The sequence below is a fragment of the Macrotis lagotis genome, chromosome 1 (assembly GCF_037893015.1).
Source record: "Macrotis lagotis isolate mMagLag1 chromosome 1, bilby.v1.9.chrom.fasta, whole genome shotgun sequence".
Lineage (NCBI taxonomy): Eukaryota > Metazoa > Chordata > Mammalia > Peramelemorphia > Peramelidae > Macrotis > Macrotis lagotis.
The window spans coordinates 590,054,301-590,079,941 of record NC_133658.1 but is presented as its reverse complement, the minus strand read 5'-3'; the positions used below and the strand labels follow the sequence as shown (position 1 = coordinate 590,079,941).

The 25,641-nt window shown below is 36.9% G+C and overlaps 1 protein-coding gene across 2 annotated transcripts in view; it reads right to left on the bottom strand.

The window, feature by feature from the left end:
• The window catches only part of MRAS (muscle RAS oncogene homolog), a 114,426-nt gene that overhangs the window by 79,239 nt on the left and 9,546 nt on the right, over positions 1-25,641 (bottom strand). The gene's annotated exons all lie outside the window — the stretch shown is intronic.

The window sequence follows — 25,641 nt, the reverse complement described above, 5'->3', positions numbered from 1 at the left end:
ATTTTCAATTTCTAGCCTAAGCAATTAACACAGGACTTTGTACATATTGATGCTTAATAATTTTTATCATTAATTAATTCATTCTAATGCAAACAGAAATAAACATCAGGCATCATTAGGACACATGCTTCTTCAATGGTTGTCATGATTTGAAAAACCAAAGGCCAGAAATTGGATGTTTTTTTTTAAATAAAAGAATGTTCTTAGGGGCGGCTAGGTGGCATAGTGGATAAAGCACCGGCCCTGGAGTCAGGAGTACCTGGGTTCAAATCCAGTCTCAGACACTTAATAATTACCTAGCTGTGTGGCCTTGGGCAAGCTACTTAACCCTGTTTGCCTAGCAAAAAACTTTAAAAAAAAAAAAAAGAATGTTTTTCAGTACAAAGGTGGTAGATTTTGAGTATGGAATGCTAGGTGAGAAAGTCATTTTATTTTTGTTTTTCCATGAAGTGTTTTTTTTTTGAAAGGAGGGATAAGGAAGATGATATACCTGGAAATGACCATAATATAAAAACAAGTCATTAGTAAAACTTAATATTTTCTAAAATGAAATATAAGTACAGTAAAGTCTAAGGATGCAATGGTTACCCAAGGTACCTGCTCACAGTAGGAGTGGCAAAATTTGGGGATGTGAGGCAAATTTTATTTATTTGGATGATGGCTCTTCAGTGAAGAAAGAGTTCCTCTCCTCTCCCTGTCACTGTACTTCTGCTATAATTTTAACTGTAAGCATGTAGTTTGGACAATCTTGGAATGAATGTCCCCTTTTATGATGTAGGTCAGTGGGGAAATGGATTTTTCTTAAAACAAATTTTGCAGGAAGACATCTATTTAGTTTATTGCCGGATATCCGTATTGTACTGTTATTCAAATGGTGCTCTCAGATAGTAAGCCAACTAATGACTAATAGTAATCAAAGCTGCTATGTGTATTTTCATTAAGTACCTAAGTAGAAAATCACCTGGGAGTTGCTTGTCTTCAGTGCTTCAAGTCACTCATTTATAAAAAGAACTTGTCTAAATTGCTGGAGAGTTTTGTATATGGCTAGTGCTCAATGTTGATTCCTTGAACTGAATTATGCAGTGTTGGCTCTCAGCAATGTAGTAGAGGCAATCAGTGTGGGGTAATGTCATTATTAAAGATTTTGTAGTAGGAACAGGACTTGAGTTGAGTCTTGATGAGTAGGATATGAGTGGAACATAGGAAGTCATTCCAGGAAAGATATATAATGACTGATATCTCAGAAATAGAAATAAGATAAGTTCATCTCTGAAATAGTGATGATGGTGATGTGTGTTCTCAAAGAAGACCAGGATATTAGGGAGGTGATGCCACAACAAGCACATAAATTGGATTTGAGCAAGGAAGGGTTCTGTAAAGTCACCAGCCTCACCTTCTCCTCCAGAGCCATCTGGATCCAGTGGTCAGATATGGAACAGGACAACTGGAGATGGCCCTGGATTCAAGGCAATTAGGGTTAAGTGACTTGCCCAAGGTCACACAGCTAATTAGTGTCAAATTTATGAGGCAGGATTCTAACTCCCAATCTCCTGACTCCAGGATCAGTATTCTATCCACTACACCACTTAGCTGTCCTGTGAGATACTGATAAGGGTGGTCCCGGCATCTAGTTTGAAGGTACTAATTGAGTGAAAAGTCAGAGGTAATGGATAAGCTTCAGCTAAATTAGCAACTTTACCAGCAACTCAAGCTGTTATAAAGGGCAACATCTAATCAGGAAGATAGACAAATTAAAATCCCCTATCTCACAAAGAGTTAGTCTTTTGTTCTCAGTTGATAACGTTGTCTGTACTATGTACTTTACAGGCTTTGTATGAAGCTCATATATAATAATAAATGCAAAGGGGGGTCTACAATTTTAAAATACCATATAATTTGTCATAACATAGATAACAGACATTCTTTACCCTCTTGGTTTTTCCTGTATGGATAATTCAGTCAAACTTGTTTAAATTTGTCGATCGTTTTAGGATCCTCTGCAATGTTCCAGGACTTGATGAAAACCAAACAGATGTCTTTGTGGATAAGAATATCTAAAAGACTTCATAATCCATAGGAAATCCCTTTTTTGACATGGACCCAGGATTTCATCAATGTGGATGGCTACTCTTTCTCATGATGCATACTGGACCCATTCATGTTTGTCAGACTACTGTGACTTTTGCTCATATTTTTCTATTAGTTTAAAATGTAGATAAAGAAGAAAGACACTTTCGTATTTTTGCTTTCTTTGGACATTTTGACAATACACGTGAAACAGATGGGTTATGTAATACAATATTAAATTCCTTACCTTTTTGGGTCAATTTTGTGATGGTGAAGATGAAGTCTACTATAGTACATTATTAACACTCTCATTAAGAATGCCCTCACCTTGCTACTAAGTAGATGTCTATGTAACCTTGCTCTCTTAGGTCCCTCTCATTTTTAACCATTTGTGAGGGTTTTCAAAAATGCTTTCATTTATAAACAATTAAAGAACTTGCTATAAAGATGATAAAAGAACAAAATTTCTTATAATCATAGCTCAGAATCCCCTTAAATCTAAATACCCACCCCAATGTTAACTAAAACTTTGACACCTGCTCCTTAGCTCCCATATCAGGATACTCAGGGCTGATCCTTAGATTTGCCAAGAGCTTGGCTGGTCAAGTTTCCTTTCTCTCTTACAGGAACCCGATGAAACTGAAGGACTTTGTCAGGAATATAATTGTGGGAACTCCTTTGGTGCATAAGTTGGACTATATGAGCACTGAAATCCCTTCCAACTCATAAGTTATGTGAGTCTATGACATACCCCCCCACTTTTCATCTATTTTTAGAGATATTAAATCTAGAGATATTCTAAAGATAAAGAATGCTCCAAAGAATGCTCCATTTATTACCAACTAGGTACCATAGCCTGTACTGCACTTAGGAGTAAAAAAAAAAAAATCAGTCCTTGCTCTCAAGGAGCTCCCTGTATAATATATTATTGATTTTCTTTTCCATTTTTTTACTAGATTCCAGGCACCTTCCTTGCCAGCCCTGACCACTAAGACATGACAATTCTAATGAGCTTGGTCAGTATTTTTAGATTTTAGTATCTGACATTGGGGTATTTCTTACTATTGGTCCCTCAACTACCTGACCACTGATGACTTCCCAGCTTGTTCTTGGTCTCTGACTCCAGTCCTTAGCTCCAGATGATCAAGATGACAGTATCTGGCTTATTTCACACTTCCCCAACTTGTAATAGTCTAGTCTAGATCCCTTTATGGATATCTTGGTCACATCTGTGAAGATCTTAGTTCAACTACCATCCCCACCCCAGTATATCACAAACAAGGGAATTTGGATTTGATGTGACAGGAGATGAACAGCCTTTGAAAGTTATTGAGTACAAGAATGAAAATGCTAAAGGACACAAAAATCAGCAAATATAGAGATTCAAAAACTAAAGAATTAAGTAGAAGGCAAGTGGTAATGGTCAAGTGGCATACAAAATGATGGATGTAAACCCCAACAACAACAAAAATATTAATAAATAGTTGAACAGTTTGTAACATGCTTTAAAGAACTCATTGCATTTGACCCTCACACAACCCAGTGATTTAGGTACAACAATATAACTTCAACATATTGTGAATCATCAATTTGGGCTCTCCCTCCTCTGAGGCAGATTGCAACCTATCCCTGTGAGATCTTGGTCGTTTTTCCTACTGTAAATCCTTTGAGCAACTAGGAATCTTCTTTTTTTGTTTGTTAACTTTTATGGGACTACCAGTCAAGGACGTGATCTGTCAACAGATTCCCCCTTGCTTTCACTATATGACCAACCTGTCTACTTTTTGAATCATACATATCTCTGATGATATACACAATACTGTCTCTCCTGTAAAATTCTTCATTCCATATATGTACGTGGGTATGTATATAGAGAGATATATGTGGGTGTATTTATACATATACATCTATATAATATATGGACATATATTTACCCCCATTTTATAGAAGAGAATACTGAATCTGAGAGATTATTTGACCTGCCCAGGATCACTCAGGTGATAAATGTCAGGGACAAGATTCATCTACTCTATTCTTGGCCCAGGATAAATTTAGAGACTGATGAAAATGAGCAAGGTAGGCAAGACCTCTTTGAAAAGATGATTCTTGTGTTGGGTCTTGAAGGTCTTGATGAATGTGGACTAATAATGGAGGGGAGGAGAAGCATTTGAGTAAAGCTTCAAGGATAGGAACAAGAATACTTTATGGTTTCTAATGACCCAGACCCCCTCGTGGAGCCAAAGCTGTCATATTTGCTGAGCACATGAAGCTTGTTTCCAATGATAAAGTGGGAAAGCTGCCCATTTCTGGTAATTGTGCAAAAGGGAAGGGGCAGCTCTTGGAATGCAAAGCCATTTCCTTCATATTGGTTATTCTCCCTGTTATCTGTGCCCACTTGGTAAGCATATATTTCAGAAAAGTTACACTTTTCAGTGGTTGTTTGGATTGAATTTTCAAGACTGCATGAAGCATAGGTGATGACTTGATTACTCACCCTTGTTCACTTAATCACTAGAACACTTTCTGTTCAGAATGGAAATACAACAAATATTTTTGTTTTGTTTATAAATATAAAAATGGGGACCATGAAAGACAAGAAAAGACCAAATTCTACATGAATTCAATTATATTTACTAAGTACATATCTGTCCCTAGTTTTGTGATAGTTACCATGGGAAATATCAAGGGGCATAAGAAATGATCTTCCACCTTTAAGAAAATTAAAATTGTTAAGGAAAGACAAGGCACAATCAAATAAAAAATTTAAATAGCAATTAAAGATATTACTAAAGAGATGTCAGAATTCAATACATGGTTGAGAAACACCTGGTATAATGGAAAGGACACAGACCTTGGAAACAGAAGACCTGGGCTCAAATTCAACCTCAGATATTTGCTAGCTGAGTACTAGTAAGTGTTGTTATTCAGTCATCCAGTCATGTCTGACTTTCCATGACCTACCAAAACACACTAGTGTTTTCCATGGAGTTTTCTTGGCAAAGATACTAGTATGTTTTGCCATTTTTTTCCAATGGATTAAGGCTAACAGAAAGTAAATGACTTGCCCAGGGTCACATAACTAGTTAGTGTCTGAAGCCACATTTGAACTCAGGTCTTTCTGACTTCAGACCCAGAACTCTATCCACTTGCTACTAAATGTACTAGTCATTTAATCTCTATGTGCCTCAGTTTCCTAAGAGGGTTGGACTTGATGAGTTCTAAGATTCTTTCTAGCTCTAAATCCATTATCCTATAATCTGTCAAATGAAATTTGTTATATGAGTATAATGGATGGAGAGAACACTCATGGTTAGGAAGTCAGGAAAGACTTTCTAGACGAAAATTGAATCTTAGGATGGATGGGATCTGTATAGGAAGAGTAAGGAGGACATTCTAGTGGAATAAAACTAAGAACTCAAGAGCCCAGGAAAGGAAAAACATAAGATACATTTGGAAGACAATGAATAGATTAAGTTGGCTGGGACAGAGGCATTATGAAAAACAGTGGTTGGAGACAAAATCATAAATGTCTAGCTAAGAAATTTGTGTTTAATCTTAAAGGCAATAACATGCCACTCTACTCTGGAGGAGAAGATTAGACCAATGAATTAGGAAGATTACTTTGGCATCATTGTGAAGGAGGAGCTGGAGATGAGAGACTGGGGGTAAGTTAGGAGGCTATTATGGTGGCTGTTATGATAGGCAATAAGGTCCTGAACTAAAGTTATGGCAATGACAGTGGAGAAGGAAAGAAAATGCAAGCAACACTTTGGAACAGAACTTGGTAGCTTATTTGGATATGGAAAAGGGGATAAAAGAGAAAGAGGAATATAGTAATGACCTTGAGGTTTCAAACTGGATTAACTGAGAGGATAAGGAAGTCATCAACAGAAACAGAAATGTCAAGGAGGAATAGATTGTGTGTGTGTGTGTGTGTGTGTGTGTGTGTTTATTTTGTTCAGGGAGAATGGTATGGGGAGATGATGAGGTTATAAAGTAGTAGAGTACTAGACTTTTAAGTTAGATGATTTGGGTTCTACCCACCTGTTGGCTATATAACTTCATTATTCTAATTTCCTTTATAGCTCTAATTCTCTATAAATCTATAGAGAGCAGGGAACTAATGGCTACTGATATTAATAGGGGTTGTATAAGTTTGGTCATTAGAATATTATTATTATCATTAATAATCCTTAATAACACACACTATACATACGTATGGGGTTCAGCTAGATGGCACAGTAGATAGTGCCAAAAGGACCTGAATTCAAATCCAACCTCTGACACATCCTAGCTGTATGACTTTGGGCAATTCCCTAACCCTATTTACCTCAGTTTCCTCATATCTTAAATGAGCTGGAGAAGGAAATGTCAAACCACTCCAGGATCTTTGTCTTTTTCTTTTTAATTTTAGTATCTTTGTCAAGAAAACACCAATCAGGTCATGAAGAGTCAGACCTGACTGAAAATAACTAAAAATCTACATTACACATGGAGAATAATATATGCATATTTCCTTTTTGTAGAGGGTTATTCTTTTATGTGAAGCACTATGCTTGTGAGGGTCTCTTAGTGATGTTTTAGGACACACTACTAGGCTAAGACATAATGCTACCTCCAGCATGACTAAATGAGAGAAAGCAGCAATTGAATGTAATATAGAGAGTTATTTTTCTACAAAAATATAGTTATGAAAATAACAGTATAAATAACAGGATAGTTATACAATATAAATAGAATAAAGCAACAATATATAAATAGACTTTAATAGGTCTTTTTTTTGTTGTTCCAGACTACTCAGTATTTCTTTAGTTCAACTGTCTGAATGATAAACTTTTATTTTAAAAAAGCTCCCTCTACCAATGTACACTGGATACTTCTTAATAGCTTCAGAGGATCATAAACCATACATCTTGAGTTAGAGGAACCTCAGCAACTTTCTAGTCTGACCCTTTAATTTTACAGACGAAGAAAACGAGGCTTAAGGATGTAAAGTAGTCTGAACAAAATCTTCAAGAGATGCCCAGGAAACTGAAAGTTTAAATGACTTGCCTTAGTTATATAGCCAATAGATGTCAGGAGTAAGAATATGAATCCAGTTTCTGTCACTTAGGACCTGACCTTTATCCAATCTGTCATGCCCCCTTTTAATAGATGAGGACATTGAGATTCAGAGATTGTAAGTGATTTTCCAGGGGCCATCAGTGTCTCAGCTTGTAATGAGCAGATCTTAGTTTGAAACCCTGTTTTCTCCTGACTATAAATCTTGCATTCTTCCTATTACCTCATACCATTTCTCAAGAAAAAAAAATGACCAAGATTTGTATGGATCAAAGGAGGTCAAGGGAAGGAATAGTAGGGCAGTTAAATGGTATTGTGAATAGAGTACTGGGCATGGAATAAGACAGACTCACGTTTATGAGTTCAAATACAGACATTTTCTAACTGTGATGCTGGGTAAATCACTTAATTCTGCCTTGGGTCATTATCTAACAAATCAGCTGGAGAAGATATGACAAACTAATCCTGTTTCTTTGTCAAGACAATCCTAAAATGGGGTCATGAAGAATCAGACATGATTAAATAGCAATAATAGAGACATGAACCAAGGCACTGAAACAGGAGAGTATGGTGTGTTCACAGGACACTGAAAATGAGAAGTGTATAATTAAACTAGAAGATGGGACCAGATTACAGATGGCACTGAAATTCAGTGAGACATCCTAACAATCATCAACAAGTGTTTGTTAAGTTCCCATGTACCACCCAATGTACCAGCCAATGTTCTACAGTCACATTGAAAAAAATAGAACAGTCCTTTCCCTCAAAGAGCTTATATTTTACTGGAGGAGACAGTAAGTTCATATATAAGCATACTAAAAAACAGAATAAATCTGTAAAGAATAAATTCAAAATAGAAGACAGTTAAATAGAAGAAGGGCACAGTAGTTGGGGTGAATGGAAGGACATTTTTTTAGACAGTGGTTCTTCCAATGTGTTTTAAAGGGATTCTGGAAAGCAGAGGCAAGAAGGGAACACATTCTAGACATGAAGGATAATCAGTGCAAAGGCAAAGAGATGTGAGATGGAAGGTTGTGTGTAGGGATATGAAGATCTGAAGCAAGGATGGACCATAGAGTGTGAGAAAGAAAGGTTGGAGTCAAATTAGGATGAATTTAAGGGGCAACTAGGCGGCACAGTGGATATAGCACCGGCCCTAGAGTCGGGAAGACCTGAGTTCAAATCCAGAATCAGACACTTAAATATCTAGCTAATCCCACTGCCTTGACAAAAAAAAAACTCAAAAAAAATTAGAATGGGCTTTTAAAACCCATCAGTTATTGTCTTTCAAGTTATTTTACATGTGTGTGACTATTATATGTGTGTGACATTAAGATTAGAGTCAGAGAAATGAATTAAAATTGAAAACTGGGGGAGGAGTTGATGTTAAACATAAATATGTGTCCTGACTTTCAAATATCATTTGGAGTCTCCTTTACTGAAGATCTTGAAACTGATGTACACCCCATGTCTTTAAATATGCTCCTATCTAGAGATGGAACAATGGTTTAGATGTTTTTTGGGGTGGAAGCTCATCTGGCAAGATAAGATACTGGACACTGCAGTTCTTTTTTAAGTGAAAATACCCCAATATTCAAACTCTACTGCAGAGGGCACAACTTCGATGGGCTGGTCACAGTATCTCAATGCCAAATATCAATTTACTTAAAAGACTATTTATGGTGAACTAGCACAAGGGAAGCCCTCCCACAAAGGTAAGAAGCAGTCCAAGGACATTCTCAAGGTCTCTCTGAAGAATGTTAATATTGATTGTGACGCATGCAAGATGCTATCACAGGTCTGTCCACCATGGCATGCCCACAATAAGGAAGCCACTGTGCTATTTAAGCAAGGCAGAATTGCAGTAGTACAAAAGAAATGTGAGTGTACAAATCTAAAGTCATTTCTATCCCATAAACTCAAATGGACTATTTGTGCCCAACCTGTGGTCTGATCAACTAGTTGAACACAATGTACCCTGACCCCAACATTATGACATCTTTGTATGAAGGACAAACAACAGATGGCTCTCCACAAGAATATCATGGCACTGTGAAAACTATATACAATTTCAAGTAGGGAACCTGGAGTTCAAATTCCATTTCTACTCCTTATATGATTTAAGGCAAGTCATTTACTCTCTAGGACCAGAGTTTTCCTCCATAAAAAAGGGAGGATAGGGACAGCTAGGCAGCGCAGTGGATAGAGTACCGGCCCTGGAGTCTGGAGCACCTGAGTTCAAATCCAGCCTCAGACACTTAATAATTGCCTAACTGTGTGACCTTGGGCAAGTGTCCTGACTTAAATTAAAAAAAAAATTTTTTTAAAAGAGAGGATACACTAGGTAATTTCTTCTAGTTCACAGGTATGCTCTTTTTTACTTTACTGATTCAGTCATACCACTAAACTCTAATACTGGGTGTCACCAATGTTTCAGTGCAGGTTTAAATTTTGACAGGTTTAAAATAATTAGGCTTTAATTTTTGATGGATCAGGATTTAAAAATACCTTGAAGAACCATTTTATGTCAATCAACGTAGCACATTTTTTTAATTTCTAAAGAAAAGAAAAAAGAGATAGGATTAAAATTTTTATTTTAAAATAAAATTTCATATATATGTATATATGTCTATGAATAATATAGACATATGCATACATGCACATACACATGCATACATGTACACACAAACTCATCAAATGATTTGCTTTGATCTTTCTGGTGTTAATAATCTAAAATGTCACTAAAACTTTTGGAATACACTATATTATGAGATGATGATGACTTGATCAATAAAATGGGGGAAAAATAGATTTGATATAGTAGAAAGAAACTTAGATTTAGAGTTAGGAAGTTTAAGTTTGTATTCTAGGTCTACCACTCATTCTTCTAGCTGAAATAGATGTGATGAGGTAGAACACCGAATTTGGAATCTGGAGAGACTTGGGTTCCAATTCTACCTACAATATGTACTGTTTGTCTTGAGTGAGTCACTGATGTTCTCTGAGCCTGCTTCCTCATCTGCAAAATGAAGATAACACCCAAAGTCCACCTTACAAGATGGTTGAGAGGGCCAAATGGAATAAGGTATACTAGAGTTATCAAACATATCACCAGAGCTTCAATGTGGCCTGCTGAAACATAGTGCAATCCAAACTAGACTGAAATGTAATTGGAAAGCATTTAACAATTTATATTTAAATATTTAATAAAGTTAACAAAACAAATTACAAAAGAACATGAATAATGTTAATATGTGTGATTTTAAGTCAATACATGGCCTGAAGGAAACCTTATGTCCTATTTAGGGGCCTCCATTTCTATTTGAGTTTGACCTTCTGATATACAGGTGCCCCATCTGGAGTCAGGAAGACTCATTTTCCTATGTCAAATCTGGCCTCAGGAAGAAGAGATCAATGGACTAATCAATATAGGAAGGGCTTTTCCCCATACTATTGCAGTTCTTATAAAATATCAGAAAATTTCCAAAATAGCAAAATATTTTAAATGTGATAAGCATAGAAAGATCTTTAGTCAAAGTAGAGATCTTGGATATCAGAATATTCATACTGGAGAAGTCCTATAAATGTATTCTCTTCACTGAGAGAATATCTAAACTAATGAGGTACTGTGCCCAGAATACTTAGGCTTGATCTCAGATGAGAGCTATATAGTCCCTCACTAGTCTTGTACTCAATCTTTCAAATTTGATGGGACCTACCAAAATTCTTAATCCAAAAACAAAGGTAGGGTCACTTCTACAGTATAATGAGGTTTGACAGCTAGACTTCAGGAAGTTGAACTCTATAAAGTTTTAAAACCAGACCTGAGCTTAAAAGAGGACTCATCTCTCAGCCCAACATCTATAAAGGTCATCAATTAATTACTGTGCTTGCCACTGCTGCCTTCCTCAACTTTTCTACCTCCATTTCCTTTTTAATCACTGCTCTTTTAGTCAATAATGACTAAAAGTATCATCTATTTTTTCCTTAGACTAAATCTTATTGGATTTAAATCAGTTTCTTTAACTGTATCTCTTCCATCCAGAATGGCACATTCTTATATCTCCTCCATCTGCTTCAGATTACACACACACACACACACACACACACACACACACACACACACACACACACACCACACCACCACCCCACACACACACCCTCAGTTTTAGGCACTTAGATACCTATTAAAACTTTAACAGTGCTGGTAATCATTGAAGAAAATTTCCTGGGAGTTACATAATATATTTACATAAGAATTTAGATTTACATAATAGAAAAGTGTGGAAAAAATCTATTTAAAGAAAAATGCAGTTTAATATGCCAAATGTTTCCACACTAATCTTCATGAAGGCAGGAGCCTGGAGACCCCTTTAAAACCTTAAGATTGGATCACAGCCAGAGTGATTTGTTGCCCTGTGCAAATTCTGGCCCAACAAAATCATAGATTCTTAATCTATTAAAGTGTGAATGTGTACATGTGAAGATATGGGTGTATTTAACACACATACATACCCACTCCGAGATATAGTATAGAATACTATTTTAGAGTCAGGTAATACTTGTTTTCAGGTCCTGATTCTGATGTATACTATGTGGTCATAGGAAAGTCATTTAACTTTTCCTCAGGCAACTCTCTAAAAGTCTTTAAGTTGCAGATAAATTGCTGAGTTGCACCAGTGAAGGTCATTTCCTTACACAAATGATTTCACCCACCTGAATCTCTCCCCTCATCCCTTTCAAACATACACACACACACACACACAGCCCTCCTTGTAATATCCAGTATATTTGTATATATAGATATATATACATACATATACCCATACATATATGCATACATATATCTTGTGCTCTTTTACTGCATGGGGGGGGTAAAAAGATCATAAGATAGACCATAGGAGAAAAATGTAGGGAACAAGGCTAAAAACATGCAAAGAAAGAGACAAAGGGAGAAGAAAGAAAAAGTAAGGACTGGGATAGAAGGGATGAGCAATAACAGATGAAAAAGAGGTTCTGCAGGTCTTGAAGTAGGAGCTTAAGTTCTTATAGAACAAATTGTGTCTTCTGTTTACCTATGGGCTTCTGAATAACCCCTAGAAATATCAACTAATTAATGAACTACCCTTCACAGTTCATATACAATAGCAACTTGCCAGATGGGAAATTATTCTCCGGGATGCAGCAGCTGTAGCCAGAGCAACATCATCTTAAAGGGTGCAGAATGAAATTAATCCAAGGACTGGACTGTTGAACTAGTGGTTGGATTGTAAAAATTCAGATCTAGAGGACTTAAGTGGGAATTTATACCAAATGTTATACAGTGGTAGACGAAATCTCTTCATTTTTCTGGGTCTGTTGTTCATCAAGTAAAAAAGGCTTTTTGGAGAAGGAAACAAGCATTTATGAAGTGTTTCTATGTCAGACCACATTCTAATTGTTGGAAATGCCAGTAAAAAGACTATGCTTGCCCTCAAGGAGCTTATGTTCTAAAGGAAGAAGATAACACACAAAAGAAAAAATGAAAAGAGGGAGGGATGGGTTGGAGAAGAAAGGTAACCAGCTTGATTTTGAAGTCCAAAAAGTCAGGAACAGGGCCAGAAGGGGAAGGAAGGACAGAAGGCCAGGTTTGGACTCCTTTACAAAATGGGGGGGGGGGGGGGTGTTTCCAGGAGGAATTCACCAATGGGAGAAAAAGAGGTAACCTTTGCCGAGGTATGTGTCAGAGTGAGCAATCCATAGGTGAGGAGGTCCAGCATGCTAAGGGAAGTGCCAGGATGAAAAAGCAATGAGACAAAATTTGAAGTCCAGAAAGTAAGGAAGAGGATTAGGAGGGATTGTTGTAAGGATCAAATGAGATAACAATAGTAAAACACTTATCACACTGTCTAGCCCAAAGCAAGCACTGTGTAAATATTAGCTGCTAATTATAAATATTACTATTATTTTCTGTAAAATAAGGAGATTAGATTTTACACCATTACCACCATATCATTTAAACCCTACCAGTTAAGCTCAAAATGGATACATAATTTGCATATCAAACACCATAACACTAAAACTAAAACTAAAACTCCATGAGAACCAGATTGGATACCTTTCATGACTAATAAGAGCTCTTAACCAAAGGACAGAAATGATCACAAAAGATGAAATAAATACTTTTGATTACATGAAATTGAAAACATTTGTGCTAACAAAATTAATGTAATTAAAACAGATGAAAAGGAAAGCTGTTGATTGTAGAAAAAAATCTTTGCAACAAATATCTCTGATAAGGATTTGATATACAGAATACATAGGGAAACTAACATAAGAATATGACCAAGAGTAATTGGATAAGTTATCAAAGGATATGAACAAACAGTTCTCAAAAAAAGAGTCACAAACTATAAATAACTATGCTGAAGAATGTTCCAAATAACTATGAAGAGAAATGCAAATCAAAACAACTCTGAGATTTAAATTCACACCCAGCAAATTGGCAAAGATGACAAAAGATGAGAAAAGTACATGTTGAAGGGCTATAGAAAAACTGGAACATTAATACCCTGTTGCTGGATCTGTGGAATGGTGCAACTGTTCAAAAAAAAGCTATTTGGGACCATGCTCAGAAAGTGACTTTGACCCAAAGATTCCCAGTGATAATAGATATGCGTTCCAAAGGAAGTCAAAGACAGAAAGAAAAATGCAAATATTATCTGCCTAAATATTCTCAGTAGCAATTTTTTTATGATAGCAAAGAACTGGAAACAAAGTATTAACCCATTAATAGAGGAATGACTAAATATTATGAATAGAATATCACTGAACTGAAAGATATTGTATCACATTTTATGATAGAGGCAGTCTGACATAATAGATTGTCAGCTTTGACCTGAGTTCAAATTCTGCATATGACAGATTATTGACTGTGTGACTCTGGGAACATTACCAACTTTTAGTGCTTTAGGGATATCTCTTTAGATTATAAATAACAGAGAAGATATTAATCTTCATTAAAGAGAAAGTTGCTTTTTTTCACAAACCTGGTCAAAAGAGAAGAGGAGGTTGAGGAGGGGGAAGAGATCAGAAAAGGGAAAAAGAGGAGATGGAGAGAAAGATGAAAAATTCAGAGAAACATGGGAAATCATATGAACTCATACAAAGTGAAGTAGAACCAGATAAACAATGTAAACAATGATTACAACCATGCAAATGTAAAAAAACAAACAAAAAAAACTCCCTAAACTGACCAAAAGAGAAGTTGAGAAAATAAGGCTTCTTCCCTTCATTGAAGAGATGAGTCACTACTGTATATAACATAAGCCTTGGTGATATGGCATTAATTTTGCTAAACTATTTTTTCTTTTTAAAATTTTGTTAGAAGGGAGGGCTTTGTTTAAAAAAAAAAGTTAAAAATCCGAGAGCTAGTTTATTTGGTCTCTCTGACTCAAATCTTTCTCCATCCTCAAGTCTTCTCGCCTATCAAAGAGATCTACCTTCCTAGAATGCAGCTCTGGATCTGATCCTGTCAAACCACCTCAACTTCAATAAATTTCAGTAGTTCCCTGTTATTTCCATGCATCAAATATAAAAACTTTATAACCTGGCCCTTCCCACTTCCACTTTATTCTCTTCCATAGACACTGCTATCCAGTGACACTGGCCTCCTTGTTCTTCCTAGAACAAAATGTCCCAGTCTCCTCAAACCATACATCTTCACTGGTGGTCCCTTGGGCTTAGACTGACTCTCTCATTCTCTCTCTCTCTCTCTCTCTCTCTCTCTCTCTCTCTCTCTCTCTCTCTCTCTCTCTCTCTCTCTTTCTCTCTCTCTCTCTCTTTTCCCGCCCCCCCCCAATCTTCATCTCCTGACTTCCCTGCAGGTTCTGTTCCTATGACCTCTGACAAATAATGTTTCAAAATTAATCTCCAACAGTGGTACATTAGTTATATCCAACAAAACAACCCACTTTCTTTATAGGTTCTGACCCTAACTAAAGGATATGATGACTAAACCCTGAAAGCATCTGAGTGCAGTGGAAAAGGTGATGGATTTGAAGACAGGGGACCTGAGATAAAATCCTCAATTTGCCCTTTGACACCTGTGTGGTCTCAGAGACATTGCTTAATCTCTCTAGCCCTTAGTTTTTCTCTCTTGCAAAATGAGGAAATTGGATGAGGTGATATAGTATCCCTCCCAGCACTAAATCTATGATTCTTTTACTCCTTAGCCAATTTAAGTGGATCAAAGAAGTGTCAGTTTGGGGAAGAAAATACTGAAAAGGGGATCTGCAGGAAGTTATTGTTCATATTACAGGCATTTATAAAATATTTGCTGAATTAATAATGGCTAACATGTATCTATCATCTTGAGGTTTGCGAAATGCTCTATAGCCATTACCTTAGTTGACCCTCATCTCAAACCTATAGGTGCTATAATTATTCCCATTTTGTACATGGGGAAATTGAGTCTCAGAGATGTCAAATATTTGCAAAGCATCACAGCTTGTTGTCAGATTGTTGCTCTTCCCCCCAGTAATTTCTTTTTTTTGAATTTTTTTATTAAATATATTATTTGAGTTTTACAATTTTCCCCCCAATCTTACTTCCCTCCCCCCACCCCCACCCCCCATGGAAAGCAATCTGTCAGTCTTTGCTTTGTTTCCATGTTGTACATTGATCCAAATTGAGTGTGATGAGAGAGAAATCATATCCTTAAGGAAGAGACAAGAAGTCTAAGAGGTAACAAGCTCAGACAATAAGATATCTGGGTTTTTTTTTTCTCAAAATTAAAGGGAATAGTCCTTGAACTTTGTTCAAACTCCACGGCTCTTTATCTGGATACAGATGGCACTCTCCTTTGCAGACAGCACAAAATTGTCCCTGATTGTTGCACTGATGGAATGAGTGAGTCCTTCAGGGTTGATCATTGCCTCCATGTTGCTGTTAGGGTGTACAGTGTTTTTTCTAGTTCTGCTCATCTCACTCAGCATCAATTCATGCAAATCCCTCCAGGCATCCCTGAAATCCCATCCCTCCTGGTTTCTAATAGAACAATAGTGTTCCATGACATACATATACCACAGTTTGCTAAGCCATTCCCCAATCGAAGGACATTTACTTGATTTCCAATTCTTTGCCACCACAAACAGGGCCGCTATGAATATTTTTGTACAAGTGATGTTTTTACCCCTTTTCATCATCTCTTCAGGGTATAGACCCAGTAGTGGTATTGCTGGGTCAAAGGGTATGCACATTTTTGTTGCCCTTTGGGCATCGTTCCAAATAGCTCTCCAGAAAGGTTGGATGAGTTCACAGCTCCACCAACAGTGTAATAGTGTCCCAGATTTCCCACAGTCCTTCCAACAATGATCATTATCCTTTCTGGTCATATTGGCCAATCTGAGAGGTGTGAGGTGGTACCTCAGAGAAGCTTTAATTTGCATTTCTCTAATAATTAATGATTTGGAGCAATTTTTCATATGGCTATGGATTGCTTTGATCTCCTCATCTGTAAATTGCCTTTGCATATCCATTTGTCAATTGGGGAATGGCTTTTTGTTTTAAAAATATGACTCAGTGGGGCGGCTAGGTGGCACAGTGAATAGAGTACCGGCCTTGGAGTCAGGAGTACCTGGGTTCAAATCTGACCTCAGACACTTAATAATTACCTAGCTGTGTAGCCTTGGGCAAGCCACTTAACCCCATTGCCTTGAAAAAGTCTAAAAAAAAAAATGACTCAGTTCTCTCTATATTTTAGAAATGAGTCCTTTGTAAGAATCATTAGTTATAAAGATTGTTTCTCAATTTACTACATTTCTTTTGATCTTGGTTACAGTGGTTTTATCTGTGCAAAAGCTTTTTAATTTAATGTAGTCTAAATCATCTAGTTGGTTTTTGGTGATGTTCTCCAACTCTTCCTTAGCCCCCCCAGTAATTTCTTAACTCTTTGTGACCCCATTTAGAGTTTTCTTGGAGTGTTTGCTGTAGTGGTTTGCTATTTAAGATACTGGAGTGGTTTGCCATTTCCTTCTCCAGTTCAACTGACAGAAGAGGAAACTGAGACAAACAGGGTTAAGTGACTTGCCAGGGTCACACAGCTAGTAGTGTAGTAGAGGCTGGATTTGAATTCAAGAAAAATGAGTCTTCCTGACTCTAGGTCCAGTATTCTCTGTATTTCACCACACAGTTAGCAAGTGTTTAAAGTAGGATTTGAATTCTGTTTCCCAAGTACTGAATCTAATAAGCAACCTAACTACCCTTGAAATTGGCAACAAATTTCCTCTTTCCCACAAGTAAACAAAGATAAACAGATAAAAGAGGAATTTATGTCAAATGAAACAAAGAATTGAAGCACTTTAATAGGCTAGCAAGAAAGGGCTTATGGCACATCTTCTCTGTTGCCTTTTTTTATTTGTTGTTTGTTTTTAGGCAAATTCTCATTGGTTTGGGATGTTTTAAATATGTTTATATTTTAAAGAGGGCATGAATTATAACTTACCTTTAAAGAGATCCTTTCAAATCTATAATTTTACAATTTCAAAATGACTCAGCATGGATCAAATATGCAAGATAATAAAATAAAGACAAAAAACAAAACACATTCACATTGTATTTTAAGGTTCCCAAAGCACTTTCCTCACAGTACTGAAGATTCATAAGTATTAACTCCATTTGGCAGATGAGAAAAGAGACTTAGAGAGAGCCTTGTGCATGATCATACAGTGTCAGAGCCAGCTCCCTTGACTCCAAGTGCTGAGTTCATACCACTGTATCACATGAGAACCATAATTCCATTTGGTCAGGGCTGAGCAGCCCTAGTCTTACTTTTAGGCAATCTTTCTCCAACTTTTCTCCCAAACTACAAAGTTCCTCTTGATCATAGAGATTACACAGCAACTCTATCTTCCTGGTCTTCTCCTTTGCAAATTAAGCAGTTTTTAAAAGAAAAACAAACAAACAAAAAAGCTATTTTGAGATATTTGCAATCTCAATTTCTTTCTGTATCACTCCTCTCCCCCCCGCCCCCCATGTCTCAACACAGTTGGGTGTGAGAGCATTTGTTGCTGGCAAGGAGTTCATGTTTTCCCATTTATCTTTCTAGTGACACAGCCCTTTCAGTCTCAGCTCTGCAATTGTTACCCTGAGCACCATCTCATTCAAGCTGAGTGGCTTTTATAACCTTCCATTTGCTGACTTCCAAGCTGGCAGTGAGGATTTAGAGTCTTTCTGCAGCCAAAATACAATATTCAATAAGTTACCTCACTTGTTCTAGCCTTTTAGTAAGAAAAAAAATTCTATAACCTGCTTACAGGACAGACTGATCAGAACATTAATCCCTGCCCTGGTAACTTCCTCTCTGTGGGGTAAGTATGACCCAAAGCTTAAGGTAGAGAGAGGAAACAGTATTTGATTAAAATGGAAGAAAGGTTCAAATCATAGCTCTATCAAATCTTAGTCTCAATTTCCTCATCTGAAAAATGGAGGGACTGATTTTCCCCCCTTTCTCCTTTCTTTCCTTTCTTCCTCCCTTCTTCCTTCTTCCCTTTCTACCTTCTCTCCTTTCCTTTCTCCTTTTCTTCCCTCTGTCCTCTCAAAATAGTCAAATAAATCTATAATTTGAAAATTCCATCCTACAGTACAGATTCCATGTCTGCCCATCTGTGCAAATTTTGCACATGTACTCTATACATTTGCCACAAGGGCTCTACCCAAGGTGCTAGAGGCCTTTTTCCATTTTCTTATGACATTGAGAGGATCCCAATAGACCCCTCAGGTTGTCTCAACCTCTCAACCTACCCTATTCTTGATTATATATTACCCTGAAGACATCTTTTCCTCCTTCCAATTATTAAGGCTCATCATTTGTTATATAAGCTCCCTGTTCTTTGCAAGATTCATCCTCAGTTCTTTGGATTCTTCAAAATCTTATGGTTCAGTTTTTATTGCTTGTTACATGAAGACCAGTTTGTTCCTACTAAGAGGGCTGGGCAGGATGGCCTGAAAGTTGAGGTACTCCCTGTGCTATCTAGCGAATGGAGCAAGACAGTCATCCAGGCTTTGTGTCTTGCTATTCATCCTGGTCTGGGTCACAGCTCTTGACTTTGGAGTGGCTACATAACCTGTCACTGAAAACCAGGCTAGCGAGCAGTTTGGGTTTGTTTTTGTAGGTCTGTTTACAAATCCCAGTTAATTCAGGTGGATTTATGGTAGTGTCTAGTACCTGTCCTTTTTTTCCAATCGTTTTTAGTAAGCAGCCTTAGATTTTTTTTTTTTTTTTTTAGGTTTTTGCAAGGCAATTGGGTTAAGTGGCTTGCCCAAGGCCACACAGCTAGGTCTGTATCTGAGGCTGGATCTGAACTCAGGTCCTCCTGACTCCAGAGCCAGTGATCTATCCGCTGCACCACCCAGCCACCCCAGCAGCCTTAGATTTCAATCTTTTTTTATTAAGCAGTCTCAGATCTCCCTGGCTCATTTCTTAATTTCTCTTTTTCTCTCTTTTCCTTCTCTCTTTCTCCTTCTTTTTTCTTTCCTTCCTCCTTTTCCTTCTTCCTTTCTTCCCTAACAGGAAAGCAAAGCACTTAAGCAGGACTAACCTTTGAATGCTCCATTAAGTCATTGTAGAGCAAGTAAAGGCTAAAGATATACACATGAGCCAGAGCACAATCTCTCATTTTTTGTTTTGGGGATTGACAGTCTTAGACAATGTGGTAATAAGTGCCAGTTTTGTAATCATTCACCAACTCAAGGTTTCCACATAAGTCAAAGGCATGTAAATAACCCTCACCACAAGAGTTTCAAATTCAACTCAACTAGTATTTACTGAGGCACAGCTAGGTGGCATAGTAGATAGAGCACCAACCCTGGAGTCAGGAGGACCTGAGTTCTTTCAGATATGAACTAGTGTGACCCTGGCTAAATCACTTAACCCTGTTTGCTTCAGTTTCCTCATCTATAAAATGAACTGAAGAAGGAAATGGCAAACCTTACTAGTATCTCTGCCAAGAAAACCCCAAATAGAGTTATAAAGAGTTGGATATAACTGAAACAACTCAATAACAAAAGCATTTCCCGGAATGGTCTCTGATTGATAGACAGTGTGTTAAATGTAAGAGGTAATATAAAAATTAAAAAAAAAGACTTTGCCCTCAAAAAGTTTATTATTCTACTGCTAGAGAACAACAGGAACCCAGATAAGCATATATTAAACATATGCAGAGAAGTACAATATATTTGGACAGGAATGATGGGGGGAAGGGAAGAGCAATTGGAATAGGCTTCTTATAGAGTTGAAATTTGGGGGTGAAAAAGGGATCTAGAAGAAAAAAGAAAGGGAGCATTTTAAGCAAAGGGAGCATCCAGTGCAAAGATATGGAGGTTGGAGGTGAAATTTTGTGTGTAGGGAATTGCACATAGGGCAATTTGGGTGAAATGGAGCATGAGTGAGGATGAGTAATATGAGGCTGTAATGAGAGATTGAAACCAGATTGTGAAGAATTTTGATTCAGAGGGGAAAAAAAGAGTCTGAGTTTATCATAAAGACAAAGAGAGTCACTGAAGCTTTAGGAATATCAATTTGGCAGCTGTGGAGAGGATGGATTGGAGATGGGAGGGGCTAGAAGCAGGGAAACCAAGTCAGAGACTACAATACAGGTCATCTCAGAGGTGATAAGGGTTTGAAACCATGGTAGACAGAAGGTGACAGATTTAAGAGTTGCCAATGAAATAGAATTGACAGGACCTGGTAATTGATTCTATATATTAGATGAAATAGAGTGAAGTATGTAAAATAATCCTGAGATTTTGAACTTGAATGAATGAAGGATGATGATGCCTTCAAAAGAATAGAGAAGTTAGGGAAAGGGATGAGTTTAGAGGCATATGATAAATTATTTTGGATATGTTGTGTTTGAAAAGCCTATATAATATCCAGGTGGAGATGTCAGCCCAGGAAAGGAGAGAGGATTGAATATGAAGAAATGGCAATTATTTCCATAGTGATAATGGAGCCCATAGCAGCAGATAAGGAAAGGGTCTGGGGCATAGCCCAGAGGTACTCCCTTGCATAAAGTTTTTGGTTGTTCATTTGTTTCATTCTTTTCCAATTCTCCAAGACCCAATTTGGGTTTTTGTTGGCAAAAATACTGTAGTGTGACATTTCCTTCTTCAGCTTAGTTTATAAGTGGGGAACTGAGGCAAACAGATTTAAGTGTCTTTCCCAGTGTCAAACATCTAGTAATTGTTGGAGGCTGGATTTCAATCATAAAGATGATCTGAGCAGGCATGGCCATAAAGGTAGAAGGGGAAGAACCAGGAGAGCCAACTTCATAAAAACCTAAAGAACAGTGTCTAAGAGGAGAGAATAGTCAGCAATTGTCAAAAGCTATGAGGTCAAAGAGGGCTCAGAAAAGGTCCTTAGAGTTAGCTTTCTGTTATTTTAATATTTAACCAAAACACTTTTCTCACATCAAACCCAGAAACATGGGCAGTATAAGTATTACCATACTGTCGAGGAAACAGAGGCGAAGAAAAGTCTTATCATGGACTCTAACCTACATCCTCCAACTCACAGAAAGCAGGAGTAATTTTGTCATCTGCTTCTAGTTTGTAGCTTGATGCTCCTTCAAATAGAAAGGCAACTCTAATACCTCATAGAATTTTTAGAGATAGAAGGGACTGTCTATTTTATACCCATTCCCATTTACTGACAAGGAAACTGATACCTCAAAAAGCTGTGACTCAAACTCAAATTACGCTGCTAGCCAACATCTGAACAGAAACTAAAGCCAAAAAAACAATCCCAGAAATCAATCTAGTACTTTCCCCAATGTACTATGATAACACCTCCCTTATACATGTTAATCACCTCACCTCACTTTCTAAGTACCAGCCCTTCTGTTGTTGGGGTGTTTTATTAGCATAATTATTTTGTTTAACTGCCAAATGACCAGTTCCCTCCTCCTGCTTTTCTATTGTTTGGTCCCTCCCTTGTTTATAGAGTCCAGAGGTAAAAAAGAAAGCTTTGTTTCTTTATTTTGATTTCCTCTGTAAAATTTTAAACATGCAGGAAACACCCACCCATTCCCTAGATAAGTAGACTCTGACTTTCTTGCTATCCCAGCAAGATACAGTCTGCTATGATTGGGAGGGAGAGGGGGTGGGAAAGTAGATTTTCATGTACTCAGCTAGAAACCAGGAAAGAAAAAAAAAGACAAAAAGCAACATAGAGTGGTAGAAAGAACATTGGACTGGTTAATACCAAGGAATGCTGGAATCTAGTCTTAGTTCTACTGCCATTCATTTGCTGTGTGGCCTTGGGCAAGTTATTAACCTCTCTGGGCCTCAATATCCTATCTATAAAATGAGGAGAATGAACCAGATAGAAAAGTGGTAGAGAAAGGGCTAAGAAGAAATTTCTTACAGAAATTGCTTTTTAACTAAGGCCCTGAGGCTTTGGCACATTAACTCCACCCTTCCTCCATCATTTCTGGTTATAATAAAGCCAGCATTGAGAGAAGACCTTGAGAGATGAAATTTAATGTTGCAGAACAGAAGGTCAAATGAACAGTTCTATGCAGAGACAGGAGTTAGCTTTTACCAGGTCCCAGGCTCCCATAGGAAATAAGACATAAAAGAGAAATGAACAAGATAGCTTTAAAAAGCCAAAATACACATATACATATTTTACTGTTGTTATCTATGCCAAAGATTCCCAAGCCTCTATTTAAGACATTTAGGCTATCTCAAATGGTCTTGGGGGGTATTGTGAAATTATGAGGATATGAAAGCTTTGAATTATTTAAAGTTATAATTGAAAAATGTTCTGTTATTGTATATAACACTTTTTTATTTTTATTTTAAAGAGTTTCTTTATTTTGAGTTTTATAATTTTCCCCCATTCTTGCTTCCCCCCCCCACCCCCCACAGAAGGCATTCTGTTAGTGTTTACATGGGTTTACATTGATCTCAGTTGAATATGATGACAGAGAAATCTGTATATACCACTTTTAAGGAACAAGGGCACGTCCTCAAATCTAAAAGCAAAGATCTATCATAATTTCAAAAAAGTTGGAAATCAATGTACCCTGACACCTCTCCTCCTGCCCCCCCCCCAAACTCCCTAAGAAAAGCAAATATTTCCACCATCTGTCCAAATGCTTTGTATATTCAGGACCACATATTTGGAAATTTTTTCACTTCTAATCAGGGTGATTTGTGTTAAGATACTCCTCCTTATGGTCTCTAACACTGGTGCAAGTCCTATTACTTTGCAACCCAGATTATTCCTGTTGGTTTACCTGTCTCAAGATTCTCTCCACTGAGCTGACAAACTGATCTTCTTAAAATGCAAATCTCAAAATATCACTACCCTACTCAATAAACTCCAATGGCTCCCTATTACCTCCAGGATCAACTATGTAATTCTCCTTTTGTCTTTCAAAATCCTCCATCACTGGGGCCCCCTTCCCCCAGTCTTCTTTCTTTTATATTATCCTCCCTCCTAGATAGTTTACTTTCCAATGACATTTGCCTTTTTGCAGTTATTCACACAGAACACTTCATGACCCTACTCGAAGAACTTTCACTAGGTGGAATTCATGCTTAGAACTCTTTCATCCCTCATTTCTGCCTCCTGACTTACTTGTCTCCCTTCAAATCTCAGTTAAAGTCTCACCTTTTTTTCAAGAAGCCTTCCATCTTTCTGAATCCTTATACCTTTCCTCTGAGATTACCCCCACTTGTCTGTACATAGTTGCTTGCATATTGTCCTCCTCCTCCACCCCCAACCCCACCCGCACCCCCTTACTCTTCCCACCTCCTTGGGCAGTAAATTCTTTGTGAGCAGGGTGAGTCTTTTTTTCCCTTTTCAAATATTGTCCAATATTTTTCCAATTATATGTAAGATAATTTTTAACTTTCATTTTTTATAAAATTTTGAGTTCCAAATATTCTCCCATCTCTCCCTCTTTTCCCCTCCCTAAGATAGTAAGCAATTTGATACAGGTTATATATGTATAATCATGTAAAATACATTTCTATATTAGTCATGCTGTGAAAGAAGAAACAGAATAGAAGAAAAAATGCCACTGAAAATAGTATGCTTCAATCTGCATTTAGACTCCATCATTTTTTCTCTGGATATGGATAGCATTTAACATCATGAGTCTTTTGGAATTGTCTTAGATCATTGTAGTGCTAAGAAAAGCTAAGTCTTTTTTGTTGGTCATCATACCATATTGCTATTACTGTGTACAATATTCTCTTGGTTCTGCTCATTCCACTTTGTATCAGTTCATCTAAGTATTTCCAGGTTTTTCTGAAATCCACCTGCTTGTCATTTTTTTTAAATAGCACAATATATTCATAGGAAATCTTTTACCCATCTTTTTATCCCAGGGTTAGCACAATGCCAATGACTAATAAATGCTAATTGACTAAATGGATTTCTACACATTCAATTTTTTTAAAGGAAAAAAATCTAATCTCTAATATTAGCAGAGGGTTGCAGTATAGATTCTATAATTCACTATCAATGAATGGAAACGATCTTCAGCAGTTCAATCTCAGAACATTTTCCAAAGAAAGACAAAACTCAATTCTCCAAGTCACATTGCTTTAATTCTTTTTGTCTTTCTCTATTTCACTGTTCATCAGCACCTTCAGTATAGAGTAGAAGAAAAATTCAGGAAAAGGAAAGAAATAGGTAGTCAGATCTGTCAGCTTTTCACCTTTTCAGCTGCTCTGGGAAAAAGTAGTCTTAACTTCTTATGGCCACCTAACTAAAAGAGGTTTGAGGATTAACTGTGGGTTTCATTCACTAGGCTATTATGAAACCAGAGTAAATGTCTTTTGAAAATCCTTAATTAGATTTTGTCCAGAAAGTTCTTTTCTGCCTCAGGGAGAGTTAAGTAGTTCTAAATTTTTTTTTTAACAGAGGCTATTAAAAGTTTCTGGTAAAGTCCTAGTAGAAAAAACTATTAGAAAAAAAGAGCAAAGAGGCATATATAGTAAAGAAGTAAATAAAGAGAGGTCCTCTATACACCAAAATAAAATTCCAAGCAACATCTCTTATAGTAGTAAAGAAATGAAAACAAAGTAGATGCCTTTTAATAGGGGAATGGACAAACAAATTGTGATATGTGTTTATATATATATTTATTAAGAAAGAATGAGCATAAAGGATTCAGAGAGGCATGGAAGACTCATCTGAACTTGCAAAGTGAAGTAAGCAGAATGGAGAAAATAATCTAAGCAATGACTAAGGCAATGTAAATGGAAGAATAAAAAAAATTTTTAATTGCATTCTCCCTATTTATAATGACAAAACTAGGCCCCAGAAAAGAGATAAGAAAATGCACATTTCTTTGAAAGAGGAGGAGATGATGGATGCAAAATATTACATATACTTTTTATATGTTTAATTTAATTTTATTGACTTTTTTTCCCCTCTTCCTTTTTAAAATTTTTACTGTAAAGGATGGTTTTCTAGGTAGGAAACACAAGAGGATGAAGGCAGAAATAAAGCTGACA